At 36.1% G+C, this 7,500-nt stretch overlaps 1 long non-coding RNA gene across 4 annotated transcripts in view; it reads right to left on the bottom strand.

The window, feature by feature from the left end:
• LOC141384236 (uncharacterized) overlaps positions 1–7,500 on the bottom strand; it is a 98,673-nt gene that overhangs the window by 65,296 nt on the left and 25,877 nt on the right. For all 4 annotated transcript variants that reach the window (XR_012405303.1, XR_012405294.1, XR_012405297.1 and 1 more), the window contains exon 2: positions 6,364–6,474. This is a non-coding gene — a long non-coding RNA (uncharacterized lncRNA). The remainder of the gene's footprint in view (positions 1–6,363; positions 6,475–7,500) is intronic.

Here is a 7,500-nt window from a genome sequence, read left to right as displayed (position 1 = left end):
CTTCCATCATCGTTTCACATTAGACATCGTACATCACCCAACCCTATACAACACCACGAAAACTAAACAACAACACCAAAAAACTAATTTAAATGAGCATTAGATGTAGCGATACATGGACATCGAAAAATAAGTCCTGTGCAAAAATATTTAAGACTTAGAACAACAAATTTAAGACTTTTTAGGGACTAAAACTTTTTTTAACGATTTTCAAATTTGAGACTTTTTAAGACCCTGCGAAAACCCTGTATACATTATATTATGTTCATGTTATAATAATAATAATAATAATAACAATAATATATATATATATATATATATATATATCACAAGCCAGGTATGTGACTAAAAGTTTCACGAAAGAATTTTTTTTTTCTTAGAAAAAAATAAGTTTATAATATATATTTTTGTTTGCAGTTTATTTAAAATATATTTAACTATCACACAAAATAATTTGATACTAGTTAACCTAATAAACTCAGTTACCACATATGAATTTTAAACAGAACAGCACCTGTATTGTAAACAAGTATTTATTTTTATGATATACATATAATAATGCATATATATATATATATATATATATATATATATATATATATATATATATATATATATATTAGACCCTGTATATATATATATATATATATATATATATATATATATATATATATATATATATATATATATATATATATATATATATATATATATATATATATATACACACATACATACATACAATGCATAGCTGCATTGAAAAGTAGACACTTCAAGCTTTATGAAGATATGCGTCTCATGTCTGGGTGTTTTGTTTCGCGGAGTTTCAGTGCATTTAACTGATGCGTTTCTAAAAACAGTTCACAGAGAGAAATGACAGAATGCCTACACTGCTTATTATCCTTGTTTTGCAAAAGCACACACATTTGTTTTTGTTGTGAGTGTACACATTTAAAACTAGACACCCAACAGATTGGATTGATCTATTGATCTTATCTGTATGATCAAAACTGAAAGTGTTATTTAGGTTCATTTCAGCTCAATGAGGTAAACACTTGTCAGAACGCGTAAACGCGGTCTTCGACCCCAGGGGGTTAAACAAGCTCATACTCGACAAACAAAAAGTGAAATCAATGAGGAGGCATGGAGACATAACACAAAATTGAAATCAAGTAATTTTCGCATGTCAAATTTATGCATATACAATATATTTTCCCAACAAAATATTTTAGTTCTTGATGATAATTGATAATTTTCAGCAGAAATAATGAGCAAAATATAAAAAATTTGTTGAGTTTAGTGGCATTGTTTACATTTTGCTCATCAATATGGCTGACTATGTGTCATGAAAACACTCTGTAGTCTTTTTGTCAGCAGCAGAGATGAAAATATTTATATTTGTCCTTAAATGAAAGCTGAACACTTCAGATTAAAAAAACAGGTCAACAGAAAGAGGAGGATCATTTAGCTCAAACTTTAGAAGCTCAACTTTAGTGACCCGTTCTCTGCTGATGGAGTCGCTCTGAAAGCGTCGCTCCCTCGAGCTCTGACGCCCTTGAAAATGAAAACGCTACAGATATTTAAAGCAGTCGTATTATTAAAGTTCTTGTTCCTGCGAATCTATTTTTCAGCTGTTTCTCTCTGTGCTTTGACAGGCCCGTGACAGTAAAGTAAATTAGTCCACTTTAACCTGTGGCCCCGGATCATTTCTCAAAGGCACCTCTTTTTACCTGTGCGCCGCTCCATTCAGGGTCTAATTTTAGGAAACTGGAGACATCAAAGCCCGAGCGGCTCCATCCCAGAAAATCACAGCAAATCCCCATGACTTATCGCGCTGGGCTTCGTTCGAACCCTTGGCCTGCTCAAAGTGGATCTGGGGAATTAGACACCATTGACTGTATGAAGACGAGACTGTACAGAGCTGTGTGCTGCAGGGTTGCCAGGTTTTCACAACAATACAGCCCAATTGCCAATCAAACTAGCCCAATATTGTTAAAACTCAAAATATGCCACCGCTGCAAGGGTGCCAGGTTTTCACACCAAAACTAGCCCAGTGGTAAATAAAAACTAGCTTAATCAAAACTAACCCAATTGTCAATTAAAACGATTTCAATGGCCACTCAAAACTACTTCAATGACCAATCGAAACTTGCCCAGCGGCCAATCAAAACTAGAATAACCCAATGATCAATTAAAACTACTTTAATGGACAATTAAAACTAGCCCAAACAAAATTAGCCCAATGACTAATTAAAACTACCCCAGTGGCCAATCAAAACCAACCCAATAGCCAATGAAAACTACCCCAGTGGCCAAAAAAACAACAACTAAATGACCAGTCAAAACTTGCTTAGGGCCAATCTAAACTAGAATAATTAAAACTAACCCAATGATCAATTAAAACTACTGTAATGACAATCAAAACTAGCCTAAACAAAACTAGCCCAATGACCAATTAAAACTATCCCAGTGGCCAATCAAAACCAACCCAATAGCCAATTAAAACTACCCCAGTGGCCAATCAAAACCAACCCAATGGCCAATGAGAACTAGCCCAGTGGTTTATCAAAACCAGCCCAATGGCCAATCAAAACGTGTCCAGTAGCCAATCAAAATTAACCCAAAAGACAAATCAAAACTAGCCCAGTGGCCAATTAAAAATAGCCCAATCAAAACTGACTTAATGGCCAATAAATACTAGCCCAATGACAACTCAAAACTAGCCAAACCTTACTTAGAGACCAATAAGAAATTAGCACAATCAAAGTAGCCCAATGACCAATCAAAACTAGCCCAGTGGCTAATCAAAACGAACCCAATGACCAATCAAGACTAGCCCAGTGGCCAATCAAAATGAACCCAGCTCAGTGGCTGATCAAACCTAATCTATTGGCCAATCAAACTAGCCCAGTCAAAACCAACCCAATGAACAATAAATAGTAGCTCAATGGCCAATAAAACTAGTCCAATGACCACTCAACACTAGCCTAAACTAACCCAGAAACCAATAAAAAACTAGCCCAATCACAGTAGCCCAATGACCAATCAAAACTAGCCCAGTGGCCAATCAAAACTAGCCCAGTGGCCAATCAAAATAAACCCAATGATCAGTCAATACTAGCTCAGTGGCCAATTAAAATTAACCTAATTGCCAATCAAGACTAGCCCAGTGGCCAATCAAAATTAACCCAATGTCCAATCAAAACGAGCTCAGTGGCTGATCAAACCTAATCTATTAGCCAACCATAACTAGCCCAGACAAAACTAGCCCAATGACCAATAAATACTAGCTCAATGGCCAATTAAAACTAGCCCAAATGACCACTCAACACAAGCCAAAACTAACCCAGAAACCAATAAAAAACTAGCCCAATCACAGTAGCCCAATGACCAATCAAAACTAGCCCAGTGGCCATTCAAAACTAGCTGTATAGGTAAAAATGTAATGGATGAGTTTAGAAAAACTCAGAAGTAAAGCCCAAAATTGTGAAATGAATCAATTAAAGATTAATAAAAAACCTAGAAACATAGAAGATATTCCTAATTAAATTGGAAAACTTTATTCTACATATTCCTTCCAAGTTATTAATATTTATCTACAATCCTGGAGAGTCCTGCCAGTCCGTTACTATAGAAACAAAAGTGTGCTCACTCCGTTTCATCAGCATAGCACAGTTTTTATCAATGGTAGAACATCAATTTGGCAGAATACAATATTTCAATGCAACTATCTTAAAATAATTGATGCATTATGTCAAATCTTTAACCCACAGACTAAAAAAATAACCTGCAGCAAGTGATTAAAAGTAGCCCAATTCTGCTGGAAATTCATGGACCTGGCAACCCTGGTGTTCTGGCGCATAAAGGCCACTGTGTTTAATTACCTGTCCGTGTCATGTGACGTCCCGTATCTGAGTTCTGTAATTAGGACCATCCAGAGGTTAATGGCTAAAGCAAATCAGTCTCTCCCAGACGACACGCTGGGTCAAAAAACTCCACAACCGAAAATCAGACATCCACTCCTGCCTCAAATCCTGGAGCTTTGCATAATTGCCAGGGAGTTTCACAAGTAATTGCATGTAACACATTTGGAAAATTATAATAAGAATATGTACAATGTAGGGTGATTTTTGGAAATTTTTATGGAAACCTGAATGTTAAAATGCTACTATCGATAATATAGTGAGAAAGTGATACGATCTGCTCGGCTATATATCATGGATATGTCATAGGCATATATACGGCTATATGAGGAGAGAATGATGAGTAGGGCCGGAGGTCATTTCTACCGATAAATGTGCGTTTCATGTAAAATACGAAAGTGAAAGCATGTTAACTATTAACGAGAGCTGTTTAACCGTTAAATTGACCAAACTTCAGTCTTAGTTTATATGTTATTTCTCTCTATAATGTAAGCCAACTGCTGTGTATGAGAAAGTCTTACCTCTGATTTATACTTGGAGATGATGTCTGTGGGCGTCACCATTCAAAATGAAAGCACAACTTTTCGCTTATGATGTGTTTATTGCTCATCATCATACATTAAGGGTCACCAACATGGTTACAGTGGGCACCAGGTAGCCCGCCAGGTTCACATGAGTTGCCCGCAGGCCTGTTCTAGAAAATAGCTCACCATAGCACCACATATGAGTAAGCTGCATTCAATATTTTTATAAATATTCTTTTTTAATCACACTTGCATTGGTGTAAATTTGAAAATTACTTTAAGTTATATATTAAAAATCTTTTAAAACAATTTCAGACAAATGAAGTGTTTCATATTGATATTTATCTACCTTGTTAAATCCTTGTTGACAACTACTGTGAGAAATCATCAGCATGATCAATGTCTTCACTAAGATGAATATCATTAATTATTAACAATAACATATAATTAAAAGTAATTTAAGAAAAATGTGTTATTTAATAACTGGTAGCCCTTCATACTAATCGGTACCCAAGAAGTAGCTCTCAGTTTGCAAAAGGTTAGTGACCTCTGCATTGAAATAAGGACACCAGACAGCTGAGCAGGACTCTGCAAAATAAACCATGTAACTCTGACCAATGTGAGGAGAGTTTACTCGCATGTGACTTGTTTTAGCTCTTTTGGTCCGTTTAGAAACTTTGCCATGTGAAAGCGAAGCCAAGAACAAAGAGCAACAATGTAACAATTGTATTTCCTGTTTCGGAACAAACTAATCGATTCACAGGTGTGAAAGCACCCTTAAGTAAACTCAAAAAAGTTTTGAAGTTTGTTGCCTTAAATTTATTGAGTCAATTCTGTTTTTGTTTCCAGCATGTTTAGAACAAAAATCATATAATATATTAATAATAAAATACATAAATAATTATTATAATAATAATAAAAATATTTAAGGATGATAAAATACTTATCTGAAATCTTTATTCTCTGCAACCAACTTTCAAGCCACTTTTGATTTTATAGTATGATTAATTTAGTTCTGTTAACTGAATATATATATATATATATATATAAATATATATATATATATATATATAAATATATATATATATATATATATATATATATATATATATATATATATATATATATATATATATATATATATATATTAATATTAATTTTCTTGTTGGCTTAGTCCCTTTATTAATCTGAGGTCGCCACAGCGGAATGAACTGCCAACTTATCCAGCACATTTTTACACTGCGGATACCCTTCCAGCCGCAACCCATCTCTAGGAAACATCCACAAACACTCATGCACACTCACTCAAACACTACGGACAATTTAGCCTACCCAATTCACCTGTACCGCATGTCTTTGGACTGTGGGGGAAACCGGAGCACCCGGAGGAAACCCACGCGAACGCAGGGAGAACATGCAAACTCCACACAGAAACGCCAACTGAGCCGAGGATCGAACCAGCGACCCAGTGACCTTCTTGCTGTGAGGCAACAGCACTACCTACTGCGCCACTGCTTCGCCCATATATGTACATATATATTTTACATACACATACATATTGTACATATATATATTTTAGAGAGCCATACTTTTGCTTTAGCTAAATTCATTTTAGTTTTGATATAATGGTCGCCACGGTAACCGTTTTGTTAGTGTTTACCTGAGTCCTCTATTCTCTGCGTTCATTAATAATCAGCAACTCTTTGTCATTCACTCGCAGGGAATCTGAGGGCCTCTGTTTTCCATCCGCAATTATCTGATGCAATAAACACATTAAAAACGTCCCCCAGGGAGACAAACTATTATTCATCCTGCCTGCGCTGACAACCAGCACACTGACGGTCCTGCGCTGCGGACAAAAAGAAGCAAACACAACGCGCCGGTTATCAGACTTTTCCCATTCAACAGAAACTGACCTGTAGTTCCAGAAGAGGCCAACAAAGTGGGAAAAAGATCCCGATTCTGTGTCCTCTTTGCTAATTCCAGAAGCGTTGTTGGTCCAATATCAGCAAGCTGAGCGGCGGTCTCTGCGGAGGAATAGAAATGCAATCTAAATCCATTTTGTGTTTACTCAGGCCCTCAGACACACAAAGTGAAGGTAATAACCTTCAGCCTCTGCTTATCTCTCTGTTTCCAAAAAAGCCAGTCGATGAATACATAAAAAATTAAATAAATAACTCTTAAGATTTTCTTCTTTATCCTCGTACTGATGTTGACCTGAACTTTGCGACGAATGTGAAGGCTGAAAACTGAAAAACTTAACAGGAAAATTCTCTTATCTCTCTTTTGAGGAAGAGAGAAAATAAACAAATATATAAATACAGAAGTGGCGCTTCAGGGAGGAATTTCAGCCCAAATATCAGTGAAATGCTAATCTGTAAATTGGATGAAAGCATAAGTGCGCTGGGGAACACGTGTCGTGTTTGGACTCTGACTGTGAAGCTTAGAGTCTGGACGCTTTTGACTCCTTCCAGACACCGTGGCCTTTTCTTCTACATTTCTCTTTGGTGATTTACATTATTTTAAAACTGGCAGCTTTATGGCAAGCTGTTTTAGCATTTAATAAACCCTATTTATTGTAATCAAATAATTGTATTTTACTGAAATTAATAAATAAATAAATTATGGGGTGGCACAGTGGTTAGCACTCTGGCCTCGAAGCAAGAAGGTCACTGGTTCGAGGCCCAACTGGGCTAGTTGGCATTTCTGTGTGGAGTTTGGTTTTGTCGTGGGTTTCCTCCAGGGTGCTCCGGTTTCCCCTACAGTCCAAACACATGCACTATAGGGGAATTGATGAACTAAATTGGTCGTGGTGTATGAGTGTGTTTGTATTAGAATGAATGTGTATGGTAGTGTTGTAACGAATGACAAATCTCATGGTTCGGACACACTACGGTTTTTGAGTCACGGATCGAACTGTTTTTCAGATCAGCAAAAAAGGGAGGAGACAAATGTCATTTGCTTACAATTTATACAATAACATTACTTCAAAAACTTTTGGTTTAACAAACAGATATTAGAACCCGTAATAACGTGCGTTCCAAACTGCGGGT

The sequence above is a fragment of the Danio rerio genome, chromosome 1 (assembly GCF_049306965.1).
Source record: "Danio rerio strain Tuebingen ecotype United States chromosome 1, GRCz12tu, whole genome shotgun sequence".
Lineage (NCBI taxonomy): Eukaryota > Metazoa > Chordata > Actinopteri > Cypriniformes > Danionidae > Danio > Danio rerio.
The sequence above is the reverse complement of the archived record's forward strand: the minus strand, read 5'-3'. Positions and strand labels throughout refer to the sequence as shown.